General features: G+C 38.8%; 1 pseudogene; it reads right to left on the reverse strand.

The window, feature by feature from the left end:
• Positions 1 to 1,728: 1,728 nt before the first annotated feature.
• LOC124089452 (ubiquitin-conjugating enzyme E2 variant 1-like) lies at positions 1,729 to 12,069 on the reverse strand (annotated as a pseudogene).
• Positions 12,070 to 16,052: the final 3,983 nt, after the last annotated feature.

A 16,052-nucleotide genomic window follows, 5' to 3' on the forward strand; every position in this document is an offset into this window, starting at 1 on the left:
GCCTTCCAATAACTGGGATCACAGATGCCCAACAGGAAGAATTCTGTACTCTTGGAAAAGGACTAATCAGAGAGGAATCTACTGTCAACTTTCATCAGATAAGGTAATTTAAAAATTAATTTTAAAGGGAAGGAGCAGAGGAATGGCCAAAGCTAGCAACATAAATCACACAACTTCTGAGACAATTCCTGAATTGAAAATAGCATCAGAATTGCTCTTACTTTTGTATACTAATTGTCAGCTCTTTTGGCCTTTCAGTCCCTATCTTTCAGGTCAAAGTCTTCATTAAAATGCTTTTCAGGCTTACTGGCTATGAGGTTGTTTGCAATGGCCTACTCTGATGAGGTCCTGCTGAGGCAGAACTCAGGAGTCAGAAGTGCCAAATGATAGAGGTGCCAAATAATATGGCACTGGATCTCTGAGGTGGATGTAGGATATATTAATCAACTATGCACTAGGAGATTCTAGTCACTGACTTTTTTTTTTTTTTTCCTAACACCATGAATTGGCTTTATTTTGTATGATCCACATTTCAGCATTTAGTGGTCCTGAACAGGAAGTATGAAGATACAGTGATGTGCCAGGAGGCTAGCCCCACCAATTTGGGATCTGCTGTATATGTACCGTGGGTTCCTCCTCAGTCCTTGCTGAGCACCAAAAGCAGGGTTTGTGCCAGGTCTCTAGTTCCAGTTGTTAGATTCCACACTAGACCCACATGGATGGCAGGGCGACCCAACAAGAGCCCTGTTCATACCTTCTTTACTGTCTAAAAGCAAAGTCATTACAGGAAAAGGAAATAATCCAAAAGAACCCTATATGCTTACAAATGTCTTTATGTGGCCTTTCTCCAGTCTAAGCAGTAGGGGCTATGAGTGCTAGAAGGTCTATGTAACTCTGGTAACTGCCCTGTTCACCTTATAAAAATGTGAACCAAAGATGCATCAGTTGAGGGGGACAGGGCCCAGGATCCAATACTTATTTCTCAGTGAATTAACATGTTTTCAAAACTAAAGGAGGGAGCTCAGAGACTTTCCATCCTTACCTGATGGCGTCTGGCCAAAGCAAGGAAGGGTAGTTGAAAGTGTTGGGTGGTGACAGTGGGACAAAGGAGTTGAGGAGGAGGGAAAAAGCAGCACCCTCAATAAAGGTGGGGGAGAGGAGAGATAGGGAAAGCCATGAATTACTCATTGGAGGTCAATTTCTGAGGAGGCAGAGGGTTACAATGTGCTTTGGCCAAGGATGAGAGTGAAGGAGGGTGGGGCAGGATGATGGCTTGGATGGAACATCATTTAAGACTTAAAAAAGAAACCAGGGTGCAGGCAAAGCACTCCCCACTGTCAGCAGTAGTCCCCAAGTTTGTGATATGAAACCTTTACTGTAGCAAGCCTCCCATGAGAGGGCTCTCCCCAGAAGGGTGGAGCCCCCAGACCAAGTAATCAGCAGCAAGGTGATTATGACTTCACAGTTGAGTTAAATGTGCCCCACCTGCATGATGGGAATCAATTTAAATAGATTTTCTTGATCCTAGAAGTTCAACTAAATGAATAGTGGTTACACTTGACAAAACAATTTGTTATAACACAACTTATATATCAAATTAACAAAAAATTAGTGTCATTTACAGTATCTTAAGATAAATTGCCTTTGAATGGGAGCTTCCTTTCCAGTATTTTCAAGTCTATAAGATGTATCTAGAAAAGTTACTACATTGGAAAATGACTGCTTAAGTCAAATGGGGTGGGACTTGTGATTTATGATTAATTTTTCTTTTTTGATTAATTGCTGTAACCACTGTCCTAATGGCTGAGAGAGTTTCCTATTTTCTTTAGACATCATTAAGCACTGCAACTCTTGCAAAACAAATTTGATGCCATTTGAATTCTGCCATTTTGCTAGCACTGATGTGGCTCTTGGGTCCACCACTCCATTAGAACTATTATCTCCATTCATATTAATTTTTGTTACAAATCTTACAAAGGAGAGTGCTTCTGGTTATTTAGGTCCACATTTTATTTTAAGTCTGCATATTCAGTTTTCATAAATTGTTCTTGGAGGCCCAATTATCATCCCTGTCCATCTTGTGTCATGTCTTCATCATCTAGACCCCAGTTAACTGTGCCATCTCCTACTCCTTTTTGGCATTCTTTGAGTTCTTCCAGAAGTTGGAAATTGCAAGAGACTTTTACTCCTGAGCTTGGGGTGGCTGCTATCTTGTGTCCTAGTCACTGACTTTTTAAAATTAAATTACTACATGGCATAAGCAAGTCTTAAAAGATATTACCCAACTATATCACAAATCTATTGGGTTTTTGTGGAGGCATGCCTAAAATGGCTATAGTTAGGCTCCTTCTCTGGGGCTTCTGAAAGGATGTGTTATGTTTTTAGTGTATAATCAATGCCATGAATTCGTGGTGTTTTGGTCAGTGTGTAGGCAAGGTCAGAAACACTCTGTTCAGCACATGTACTCAAGGTCATAAACAGTTGCTTGCGAGCATATGCCCACTTATGTAACCTGTGCTTTCTTTGTTTGGCCTGGATATAAAAAAAAAGCCTATGGAAATGGATTGGGGAAGGCGGGGTGTTGGGGATAGCTGACTAGGGGTTTTTGCTACCTCCTAATAAAGGATGACCAATATTCCCACCATGCTTCCTAGATTTCAACCATCAAATCCCTGAGCCTCATCCTCTGTGTGACAGTTTCCCTATATAAAAATGTTTCTCTGTTCTCCTTTACAGTTGAATCTCCAGATAACAGAAAAGGAAGAAAAAAAAAGTATTTGAAAGTATGTGAGATGTGAAAGACTATCATTGTCTAATTTTGATACTGGAAAAGAAATTTCATATTTTTTGAACTTCAGTGACATCCTTTGTACCAACTGCATGTAGTTATTATGGATACCAAGTAAGAAAATGTTTTTTAAGATGCTCTGTTACAGTATATGAAGTCATGAGTCCTTTTTAAGTACTGTGTTCATAGAGAGGGCTCTAGTTCATAGTGGATGTGAGAGAGAGAAAATACCTGTTTTCTATATCTTACCCCTGCAGAAAAAAATCTTTATTTTCATAGACTCACTCATGTAATTATCCAAAAGAATACTTCAAATTCCAAATTAAGAATTCTCTATAAACTTTTTCAAATAGAATGGCCTAACCAGGATCCAGTAAATGCCATCACAAGCCCACATAAGTTGATTCTTTTCAATTTATACCTAGAGCACCAAACTGGTGTTCCACAGTTTTCAGCAGAGATTCCAGTTTGTTACAGAGGTGGTGGTAGGCATTTAATGTCGAATAATATATCTTGTAGCTATAAAAAAAGTTTCTCCTCATATTTTAAAGTTTCTCATCCATTTTATTTAGGAAATCCATTTATAGTCAGGCTGATAAAATCAGCAATAAAAGTTAATTTATCCTTTACAGTATACTTTTTATTATGATCTCTAAATTAGAGGAACAACCATAAGAATTCAGGCAGAATAGTGGGAAAAGTCTAGATTAGAATTGAGCCAGAGCTAGATTCTAATTCCACCTTGAGCACTTTAGTCAGTGTGTAGTCAAGGTCAGAAACACTCTGTTCTGCACATGTACTCAAGGTCATAAATAGTTGCTTTCGAGCATATGTACTACTATATCAAACTGGAATGATGTTAACAGTCCTAGTGATGATGGTGGTTAACAATAAGTGCATGCTTACCACATACTGCAGGAACCATACTAAAGGTTTGCATTTGGAAACTCATCTTTTCAATAATTCTAAAAAAGGTCCAGTATCACCTGTATTTCACTCCTGAGGGAACTGAGGCTCAGAGGGTAGGTGATTTTATAATGCCATTGAGCTGACAGAACCACAATAGGGTGACTATGTTTTGGCAGTGTTTTGACTCAGCCCAAGTTCCATCTTGATCTTTCATCTCAATAGTTTAAATCATTCATTCCAATGATAATATTCTCCAGTATACTTATATACATTTTCTGGTCAAATCCAATTATTGTTCATCATAACACATAAATAAACCCTCATGGATGACTTTTAATTACAACAGAGGCCAACTGTGGGAAACACTCCAAGAATGAGTCGGTCTATAGAAATATTTATAAAAAAAAGTTAGGATTAATATTAACGTATCCTTTTATTTAAAGTAATTAGATTGTTTTGATTTGCTTCCCAAAAGCCAGTTGGAGAATAGTTTAAAACAGAAAAGTTGGAGCATTCCATGTCTTACTTGTTTTCTAGCTTATCTCTGTGCTAGCCTTTTCTCAGCTACATCACAGAGCACTCCTTAGAATCCTCTCCTGGGTGATGACTATAATATTTCTCACTAAGTAAATCATGGGTTTATGTGATCTTGATTAACAACAGATGATGATGATTTGAATAGTTTCCTTGCTGTTTTCTCTTTAAATCTGTTAAGTTCTTTTTATGGCACTAAACTTTTTGTCCAGAGAATATGGGCTGGAAGAGTGGCTCAGTGGTAGAGCACTTGCCTAACGTATGCAATGCCCTTGCATCTGAGCCCCAGAACTGCGGGGGGAGGGGGGCAGGGAAGGAGAGGGAAGAGAAAGTTTTGATATTTACTTAAAGCTTCTCTACGTGCACAGCACTTGCAATAATTTTCAGTCTATGGTGAAAAAATAAAAACATCTTGAAAGCCTTATTTCCATCACTATTCCCAAGTCTTATTCCCAACTCCCACAGACCTAACAGACCTACCTCCCTTTTTTGGCTCCCTTCATTTGTAGAAAAGTTCCCATGCCTCTTGTCTACATGGGACACTGTCTCAGTGCTCTTGCTGATTCCAGCTCAGGATGGCTTCTCTCAATTCTTCTGCCAAAGTCTTACTTGAAATCCCAATATCTAAAAACAAGAAAGTATTAGTGTCCTCTCTGCTCTCACAGATTAGGCCCTGATATAGCACCAAGGAACCCCAGAGTTCTGGGCACAACTGTCTGCCAACCAATGCCTTAGTTCGATGTTGGTCATTTTTGTGAAAACCAAATTCTGTTGCCTTTTTCTCTGACTCCTCTTGCTGGCTTGACAAAGACTAAAACACTTGACATCTGTGGCCTCCTGTCCTACAATTTGCCCTCCTCTTTTTTTTTTTTTTTTTTTTTTGTTTTTCTTTTTTTAACATGGCAGATACCCACATCTCATTTTCATCTGAGTCTTTCTATCTGCATGGCCTTTCTACCTGCCTTTCCCTATCAAATGTCTGTTTTTCCTTTGAAACCCACCTCCAATATACCTCTTCTGTGAGTCCTGTGAGTCCTTCCTGTACTGCCCCTAATAACAAGTAGTTGATTTTTTTCAGCTTCCAGAGCATTCTACCCTTTGTCTGTCTTACGCTGAAACTGATGAGGACCATACCACTTGACTTACCTTCTAAAGCTCAACAGAATCTTCCGTTTTGGCTTCTATTTAGTTGCAAATGTTAACTGGAGACCAGCTTGAAAACTCATCATAAATGTCGATTTTAGCCTCATAATATATCCATTATCTTTATTATAGGCTGTGTTGCCATCACTGTAGTAGTTGCTGCTGGTCAGCTGTAATTACTTTTCAATGAGGAACTAAGAATGAGCAAGGATTAGTCGGTTGGCTACCTCTGTAAGGATGATGTGCTCATATCCTTGGGTTTTATATACCTTATTTGTTTACAGTTTGGGGTTCAAACACAGGACTTTTTGCAGGCTAGGCAAGCAGTCTGCCACTTGGCTACACCACCAGTTTCTGTAACTTAGCCATTCAGATTTATTTCTCAATTAAAATATAGCTACTGTTCAATTATACATTATATTTTATGGTTTTTTGAGTTTAGTTCAGGAAATAAGGTAAAAGTAACTACTGAATACACAAAATTATATATGAATTAGAATTTTACAGTTTTCTCAAATTTTAAAGTTTTCTGAATTATTACTTTATTTTTCATTCTAAATTGGTTCCTCTAGTGCTAATTAATTATGCAGGATTGAACCATGTGTGGGAGCCTTCTGAATCTAACAACTAGGGGACCCCTAGGCCTGCTTTTTACATTTCATTGTGAGCACTGCTTGCCCAAGTCATTTGGTTATGGGAACAAAGGGATAAAGAGGGACAGCTGTCCCCAGGAGCCATTGTTCTCCTCCTGTCAGCAAAGCCTCTTCAGAATTGGGCAACATGTTCTCACTAGAGTAAGGCCAAAGACCTTAGTAAGCATAAAAAATTGTGTTCAGTAAGACTTTAGTATTCCTAGAAGTATTTATTGACTGATGATGAAAATCACTGACAAATTAATATCAGATATATAAGAATTATAATAGTGGATATATGGGATATGAGAGAATATAACCGGGACCTATCTTGGAGATTGTATAAACCACTCTGTCACACTGTACAATGGAGAAAACTGTGTTCCAGAGAAGGGTAGTGGCTTGCCTGGGGTTGAACATGGTGTCCGTGACAAAGCTGCAGTTATTAGTTTCAGTCATTTGAAATCATGATACCCTCAAATATAGCAGTTTCTTACCTACTAGTTTCATTTAATAGAAACCCATTCTTCTGATATTACCTTATCACTCAGATCTTGTACAGTTAGTGTCTAAGGAGAGTAGCAGCCTGCACTTGGTACTTTCCTTGATACCACTGGGACAGGCCAATTCCAATGGTTGCTTGACCTTTATGTCTGACAGCAGGTGGCATTCTCATAGTATACTTACTATGCCACTAAGATTGCACCTTTTAATGATTTTATTTTTGCTTATGGTCAGAGATTTGATGAAATGTGGACATAATTCCAAATCTTACCTACAGGTTAATGATAGATAAAAGAATATGAGAGATGCCAGAAAAATAGAAAAGTTTGGGTAGCATTCATTCACTCATTCATTCAACATACTTAGGGCAAAGTTGGTCTCCAGTTTTCTTGTGTGCCTGACATGACTATATAAGATTATTTTCAGAGGAATTGGAAGTTAATGATTTCTGTCATCTTTTCTTGAGTACTAACCTTTTTCCTTTCTTGCTTGGGTTATTCTAGTTTACTAAGTGCTGATTAATCAGTAAGTGAGAAGAACCTCCCTTAGGCCCAGCATCATGGCAGTCAGGTAAGAAATATCACGGTGTAAGTAGATTTAATTCCTGCTACCAGGAAGAGATTTTGATCTACTTAGGATTTAGAACTAGCACATGAAACAACTTCTAGGGAAAAAAAAAAAGAACAGAACAACTAACAACGTAATAATTGTTTTGTAGTAATTGCAGAAGAAGTTAGAATTCGGCAGATCAGTGAAGCCTAAAACAACCATCACAGGAATGCAGATCCATGCTTAGGATTGTAACTGTGTCTTAAGGTTTAACTTAATGACCATGTTTATTTCTTTACATGGTTTTCACTTAACCAAAATAGTTTCACCCCACAAATAAAATAGGCAGGAAAGAAAGTAGATGCAACTAACCCACAGAACTTTCACAGACTGGCACAGATCCATATAATTCTTATGGTTCTGAGTTATACTCATCTCCCCACAGGGTTACAAATATGATTTAAGCAATTCCTATTAAAACTTTACAATTTTTGACTGAGTGTGGTGATGCACACCTGTAATCCCAGCTACTCGGGAAGTTAAGGCAGGTGAATTGCAAGTTCGAGGCCAGCCTTGACAATTTAGCAAGACTGGTCTCAAAATAAAATTTCAAAAAGGACTCAAATGATAGAGCATTTATCTGCCATGTGTGAGGCCCTGGGTTCAATCCCCAGTATGGGGGGGTGCAGTGAAGGAGCTTTACAATTTTTTATCATATATAAATATATGAGACAGGGCTTGGGTTCACTTCTCAGTACTGAAAGGGTTAAAAAAAAGTCTAGCAGCTTTTTCCTCTACCATTATACTTCATTTAGGCAAACTGGACGATCTGTGGAATACTCAGCTCTGGGTGTAAGTAGATAAGTGGTGGTATCATGGTGAAGGGGGAAGCATGCAGGGTCCAAATCAGGTGGGACTTAATTCATAGTAGAAAAAAATCTAGCAGTAGGTTGACATAAGAATCTGAAAATCTGAGCATGGGTTTTGTCTTTGCCAGCTGTGAATTGTGTGACTTTGGGCAAGTTCCTTGTTCTCTATAGCATCGAATATCCTTTTCTATGAAATAGTGTTCATGCCTCCATTGGACGGGATGGTGAGAATAAATAAGACGTAAGGTGGGATGTAAAGGACCTCGCAGGGCCTGACACTGGAAAATGAGCATCAGCTGTTAGCTCCTGCCTTCCCATCAGTTATAGAGAGGGTTAAGACATGGTCCCTGCCCTAGGGAGCAGCCGTATGCATACTATACATGGTGAGATGAACTATGGCAAAGGAGAAAGTTATTAAATATCCATTTAATTTTATAGTCTGCCTCTGATAAAGTAAAAAATGGCCATGATAAATGTATTTTTGAGATCTTTTATTATTTTTAGAAAGAGCCAGCTAACTCATGACAAAATTATGTGAAGTTGATTAAGAATGTTCACCAAACACTTGAGACACCTAATTCCCTTTGAACCAGCTGTGGAAGGTTTAACAAACTGATGAATGGGTTATTATCCCATTTTTTCGGGATATATGATGATCGTGAGCATCTATATTAAATGTGTTTGGGTGACAGTTTGTACTATTTGTGTATTTCAACTCTTGAAACTCCAAAAGAATCTGAGAACACCTTTCCCATCCAAGTAGATTATGATGCCTATGATGTTCAAGTAAATGTTCAGGCTGCCCAGCTCATCCTGGGATCAGCCCCTTGTCACCTGCTTGTTTTCACCTGATTTACTTGGGGGTGCATATAAGAATTGTTTATACAAAACCTGAGGTCCAATAAGGATCTTTATGAGCTGAACCTTAAAAATGTTTTAAATTAAGATTAGCCAAATGGAAGCCATGCCATGTAGAAAATTAAGAATCCTGTTTTCATGGGTTTTGCCCCAGACATTTTGTTTGCCATAAAGTAGTATCTTAAAATAGAGAGAGGGTTCTTAGGCTTTTTCTAAGAGAAGCAGTTTACAAATTTCATAATTTTCTCTCTGGGATGGCACTAATATAGATCCTCAGGCCCAAAATTTCTTTTCAGTTTGCAAAAGCTCACGCTCTTTCTTTTATTTAATTTCTGCTTATTAAATTTGTTCTGTGATGTTCTGGTCATGCAGTAATTTCTACTGTGATAGAGTTAGATATATCAACATGTTCATTCTACCCCAAATTATAGATAATTTTCTTCAAATACTTGATAATCTGGGCTTTTGTGCTTAGTTCTTTATATTTTTAAAATTAATGTGTATAATAGAAATTTAGCTTTTGTGTGTGTGTGTGTGTGTGTGTGTTTTGGTTCCTCAGTTCACCAAATAATGAGTCCATTTTCCAGGTTTCTTTCCTCCTGTTTGGGGGGTTTTGTTTTTTTAATTTTTGTTTGTTTGGTTGGTTGTTTCGGTAGCACTGAGGAATCAGTGCTACCGAACCCAGGGCTTCGTGCCTACTAGGCAAGTGATTCACCCCTGAGTTATATCCACAACAATTTTTTATTATTTTTTGAGACAGTGTCTTACCAAGTTGCCCAAGGAGGGCAAGTGTGCCTCACCATGTCCAGTTATCCACACTGCGACTTAATTGGTTCTCTATCCCTTGTACTTGGCTACACATATGCTGGTGCTCAAATATTTACTTTTGAAACAGTAAATATGTAAGTGAGAACTTGGAATGTACTTTTAGGCTTTGTTAAAGCTCTGAATTAACAGAAAATCCTTCTTGGACGAAACAGTTCTGATTCCAGAAGGGCAGCCCTGTTGGTAGAGTAGCTCTTTGATTCTGAGGGTTCACCTCCTCATAGTACTTCTCTTTTGCTCTTTCCTCTGACTTCTTCTTGAGATTTTCTACCCTAGGGAAATGTATGTTTTAATAAAAATACATTATTATTAAAACTTTAATTAAGGAAATGTTTAAACATGCTCAATTAAAGAGAGGATTTCCCTGAACATCTATTAACATGTTGCCAGACTTGTTTCATCAAATTTCCCACATTCTAAATTTTGACTGGAATATTTTAAAATAAAGTCCACACATCCTGTTTTTCTCCAGTCTGAACAGACTTTATTGTATGTTTCTAACAAATGAGAATTTTTAGAAAACACGTGACCACAGAACCATTACAACTATGAACAATACTAATTCCTTCATGTACTTTAATTTCGACATTCAAATTTCCCAAGTGTGTTTTTGTGCTGGGCACAGTGGCACACACCTGTAATCCCAGTGGCTCCGGAGGCTGAAGCAGGAGAATCGCAAGTTCAAAGCCAGCCTCAGCAACAGTGAGGCACTAAGCAACTTAGTGAGACGCTGTCTCTAAGTAAAATACAAAAATGAGTTGGGGATGTGGCTGAGTGGTTAAGAGCCCTTAAGTTCAGTCTCTGGTTCCAAAAAAAAAAAAGAAAAGAAAAGAAACTGTTTTTGTAGTTTATTTGTTTGAATTGGGATATAAACAAGATCCATATAATAACCATACCCATATTATGTTTGGATACGGTGTATTTTTTTTATGACAAGAGAATATTTTGTTTCATTTAGCTGATTTTTTAAATAATATTTAACTTCTCTGTTCTCTGAATTTCTGTAAAGTCTGTAGATAGTTGATTAGATTTAGGTTTTATTTGGGGTACAAGAAGGGATCTGAAGTGGCACTGTATACTTTTTCTTGTATCACATGGCATCTTTTCTTGTTACTACTACATTTCTAGTGATATGAGAATTGTCATTGGGGACAGACTGAAGTAATCACTTCTTTACAGTTGTGATCCAAGAACTTTGGCTATTTGAGGACTGGCATCCACAACTCCCCTTTCTTATATCATATCTCAAGTTTCTCAAGACAAACACTTTATAACCCTGCAGCAGCATGCTGAAAATGTTACCTGGCTGCCAGACCCTCTAAAGTTTCTTCAGAATATTATCAAAGTAATGTTTCTGTTGCTTTGCTAAACCAAGAAGCCATTTTTTGTAGGAACCTAGAGTTTGAGTTTCCTGGGCTGTTTGGGGTAGAGTTCCAATTCTCTGTTGCTTCCTGGACTATACCTTGAGCTAGTTTCTCTATTAGTGACCTGAAGTATGGAGCATTAATTACAGATTCAGATGGTAGCAGCATCATCATCTGCCCAGGATAATGTGGTGGCCTCAGGTAGTCTTGGTAAACCAGATCGTTCTCTAGATGTGTGTTTGAGAATTTTAGTCTAGTCTCAGGAAAAGAAGAGAAAAGAATGACCTTTCAAAGAATCATTATTTGAGGATGGTTGTGGAAAATCCTCAGATGCCACCATCGTGGAGCCCTCTCAGCTAAGCCTATGCTGCTCCCTGGATCTCTGTTTCTGCCTTCTATCTCTTGGGCTCCTGAGTTGTAGATCTGCCTAACACCTCTGCTCTCCGATGCTTCATCCTCCTGTCAGCCTGCCAGGCTGATGAGATGAGCTGGATTTAAAGGAACTAGCTGCAGCAAGAACTCAGAAAACAGTGAAGAAACCATGCAACACATGAACATGAGTTTTAAGGGTGGGACTGCTTTGCAGCCCCAAGGGTCAGCCCCATGCTGGGCAGTACTGAAAAAAGCAAGAGAATGAGCGCACCCAGAATCCCTCTATTTGTTGGGGAAAAGATATTCAATAGAATATTCCACCCAAATAAGGCAAGGGGTAATATTACAAGAAACAGGGGATTAGCACAATCCCATTGGATGACGCCTAAGCCCAGAGCTGAGGCTCTTCCTTGCTGAGCAAGGGTAAGGCCCACTTGCTTTACACAGTGTGCAATGCCAGTTCAATACCCTCATTATTCAAGGATCAAGGGGTGTGCTTAGCTGTGCAGGGCGGCCCCCAATATCATCCTTAATGTGTTACCAACAGAACTCACATCTAGCCATCCTCCAGTCCATCCTTCCTCCTCTGTTCCCTCTTCTGATGTTGCCTCTTCACCTCCATTCTCACTGCTTTTGTTCAGATCCTTCAGTTTCTGGCCCAGATTATTGCAGTAGTCTTCTAAGTGAATCTTCCTGCTAAGTTCTTGTCCCTTCTGATTCATATTCCATACTGTTATCAATAAGGTATTTTTAAATGCAGATTTGATTAGCTTCTCTTTCCTACTCAGTGTTGTTTTATTGTTGTTCTCAGTTTGTTTTGTTGGTGCTGAGGATTGGACCCAGGCCCTCGTGCTAGTCAAGTTCTTTACCACCAAGCTACATCTCCACCACTTCCATGATTCTTCATGGCTTATAATGCTAGACGTCACCTTGCTTTTGCCTATATTTGTATCTTCACTAACTCCATTTCCACATAGCATTGAATGTGGAACAAGTGCAGGCCCTAAAATCTTAGGACAGGAGGCCCAACTCTACCTCTAATGAGCAATAACTCTCGAGTTACTTAACCTCTGTATTCTCAGTTTCTTCAGTATGGGGAGGAGACTCATAAATATTTAAGTGGAAATCCACATAACTGCTTATGACAGTGCCAGGAACACATGGTGTGTGTTCAACAAACAGACGCTATTATTGTTTTACTATATGAGCATATTTTATATTCTATCAATTGCTTATGACTCCTCAAAAGAATATGTCCTCATATTCCTTTGCATAGTATAGTCCCATTGTATAAAATATGCTTCTTCCCTGTCTTCAGCCCCTGATTCTACCTGAAAAATATCCACTAAGTCTATGTGCTCCCAGTTGTACAAGTTGAGACATCATGATCCCACTGTGTTCCCCAATAAACAGAAAGAGCTTATCTTTGCTCACCTTCTTCCCATAGTGTTTAGCACATTTATTGCAAATAAATGTATACTTCTAAAACTGAGCTGTCATTATCTGAGAAGAACTTGAACAATCCACAGAATTGCTTGATATTAGAGTACTTGATTATATATTTTTGTGTTCTAGAATGTATAACTTGTTATAGAAGTTGTGGGCTCCCTTGGATTGTTTTTCTAGTCAGGATGATGTAATTAAGTGGGGTCACCCTTACCCTTGTCTAGTTCCCTCATGACCCGACCCATAACATGTTTTCAAAAGGGCAAGGGGTCTTCATTAGGGGGTGGGCTCTGGCCATGTGGAATTGAATTCTTTCTCATTTTGACCCTAATATACCTGATCAATTATGTTAAATAAAGCATTTAGGTACAATCATCCTAATTTTTATTGACATGTGCAATAACCAGTTAATATTAGATCTGTCCGACTGTATCCAGAACCTTACCACCACCAATCCAACCCTATCCCACCAACTTTTATTTGGATGCAGTAGTACTTTTTTGTACTTTATTTTCAACATGACAATTCAGAGTGACCATTCTAAAATACAAGTCAGATCATGAACCTTATCTAGCACAAAATTTTCCAAGTACTGCCACAGTCTGGCTGGGCACAATTCACAAGCCACTTATCAAGCAGAAACGAACTGTATTTTTAGAACACACACCCCACACCACACGAGCTCTTCAGGAATTCCCTCAGAGCCCAACTGCCACCATCGGCTTCCCACAAGCCTCTCAACCCCCCCACTCCTCCTGCTCTTGAGGCCAATTGGCTGGGTCATGGGGACGGAGCCAAAAAAAGTCCCCCAATGAGCAGCTCCATGGTCTGAAAGGGCTGGGAAACAGCCCAATGAGCATCACCACAGAGGAGCCAATCAGCTGGCAGCTAGAAGTTTGCTGGGGCCGCTGTGAGCCAATCATCAGCTGGCAGCTGGAAGTTTGCTGGGGCTACTGTGAGCCAATCATCAGCTGGCAGCTGGAAGTTTGCTGGCAGCTGGAAGTTTGCTGGGGCCCCTTAGGCTGTGTCTCTCAACATCTCCCCCTCTCTGTTTAAACAACAAGCATGTGGCTTAGGGACCGTGCCTGCCTTAGGTTGTCCAATACTACATATTGTCCTTACCTGTCATCGGATGAGCTGACCACAAGGCGTCAGCCTCCTGTCTTAGGTTGGTACCATTGCAATTGGATCTTACCCGTCATTGACTACCGGTCCAGCATACAGCCACACCTGTGGATAGGTCTTTGTACCAGCGGGGGGGTGAGGTTCTTTGCCTCACCTCTGTTGGCCCCCAAATTTTAGCTGAACGACCATCACAAGCAGAAGGGAGGAGGATACACCAAGCCAATTGACGGCTCCTTTTGGGAAAATTGTACCACCGATGACACCATCAGCAAAAATACCCCAACACTACCATAAGTCGCTGCACCAACAGATAGTTCACAATGCATACAAGTGATACATAGTCCAGGCAAGTTCTGCAAGCAGTTCAGTGATAGCTATTGCAGAAGCTGTAGATTGGTTTTATCTTTGTCTTCACCAGCACTGGGATGAAAATAGGAATTCTGGCAATAATGGCTAAGGAAAAAATTATGTAACATTCCAGAAGGCACTAAAAGAAAACAATTTTCTGAACAATTTACATTATCTTGAACAGAATTATTAAATATAATGAAAAGGAAAGGTGAAAGTAAACAAACAGATTTGTTAACCTCCTTTTTTGTTCACATATTAAAACAATCCTCACAGCTGTTTACCCAATTTAAATTAAACCATTTGACCTGAATTAAAAAAAAATATTTGGATCCATTTTTTCATGAGCGCTCATCATATATGATATATGGACATACGTACATACAAACATACAACACAAAACACAAGTGTGCACACATAATACATACAACACATAATAGTAAAGGCCTTATAACTTTTTACAGGTGAAATCTCCATTGCAATGTTTACAAACTGTATAGTCAAAAAATAGAACTGATCAGCAAAACATTAACCTAGGTCTGTATGAGCTCAAAAAAACGAAATAGAACTTCATGTTGTGGGAAAGGGCAATAATAAAATAGATATTGAAAAAAGCATCCTGGTTCTGTTGCAGATGTGAGGATAGCCAAACTGGAGTTCTGGATATCAGCTGTTATGGATTTGAGCCAAATCATCTTCTTTTTGGTCTGTAGAAATCGCTTTAGTTAATGTCTCTGGAATCCAAATCGGCTGCTATTCTCCCTGTGGAAACACACAAACAGACCCCCGACTCCAGACAATTACTGGGTCAGGACCTTTCCATTGTCCTGTTAGAATATCCTTCCAAAGTACCTTGGGCTTAAGTACATTTTTTGGACACATATGCCTTTCTGCAGCACTAAGCCCTGATGAATCCAAATTTTAAAAGTTTAGAGTAAAAAGGGTTATTTTAAGTTTATATTTGGGGAATATATACCCCTTCTCAATTCCCTCTTTTTGCTTTAATAAGTACATTTTAATAGTTTGATGAGCTCTTTCAACTATGCCTTGTCCCTGTGGATTGTATGGGATTCCTGTTATATGAGTAATGCCAAATGATGAGCAAAATTGTTTAAAAGAGGTAGAAGTATAACCAGGGGCATTATCTGTTTTTAACTGTTTTGGAACGCCCACAGTGGCAAAATTTTGTAAGCAATGGGCTATAATATCTTTAGTTTTTTCTCTGGCATGAAAGGAGCCCATCAAAAATCCAGAAGAAGTATCAACTGTAACATGCAAATATTTTAATTTTCCAAATTCTGGCAAGTGTGTGACGTCCATCTACCAAATATGGTTAGGTATCAGTCCTCTAGGATTGACTCCAAGATTAACTTGTGGTAAAAAGGTCACACAATTTTGACATTCTTTTATTATTTGTCTAGCTTGTTCCTTAGTTATTTTAAAACACTTTTGTAAAGTATTAGCATTGACATGGAACTTTTTATGAAAATTTGTAGCTTCTTCTAGTGTAGAGAAAATATGTATGTCATGTGTAGTTTTATCTGCTAAATCATTGCCCAAACTAAGGGCTCCAGGCAATCCTGTATGTGCCCTGATATGTCCTATAAAGAATGGATCTTTTCTGTCCCAGATTAGACTTTGTATAGTGGAAAGCAAAGAGAAAACAGTAGAGGAAGGGGAAATCCTACCAGCATCTTCAAGGGATACTATAGCATTAACTATATACTGACTATCAGAAAATAAATACAGAATCTTTAAACATCACAAAAGCTTGTAATGCTGCATT

The sequence above is a fragment of the Marmota monax genome, unplaced genomic scaffold (assembly GCF_021218885.2).
Source record: "Marmota monax isolate L192 unplaced genomic scaffold, Marmota_monax_Labrador192_F-V1.1 WCK01_AAM20220418_F8-fsc00253, whole genome shotgun sequence".
NCBI lineage: Eukaryota > Metazoa > Chordata > Mammalia > Rodentia > Sciuridae > Marmota > Marmota monax.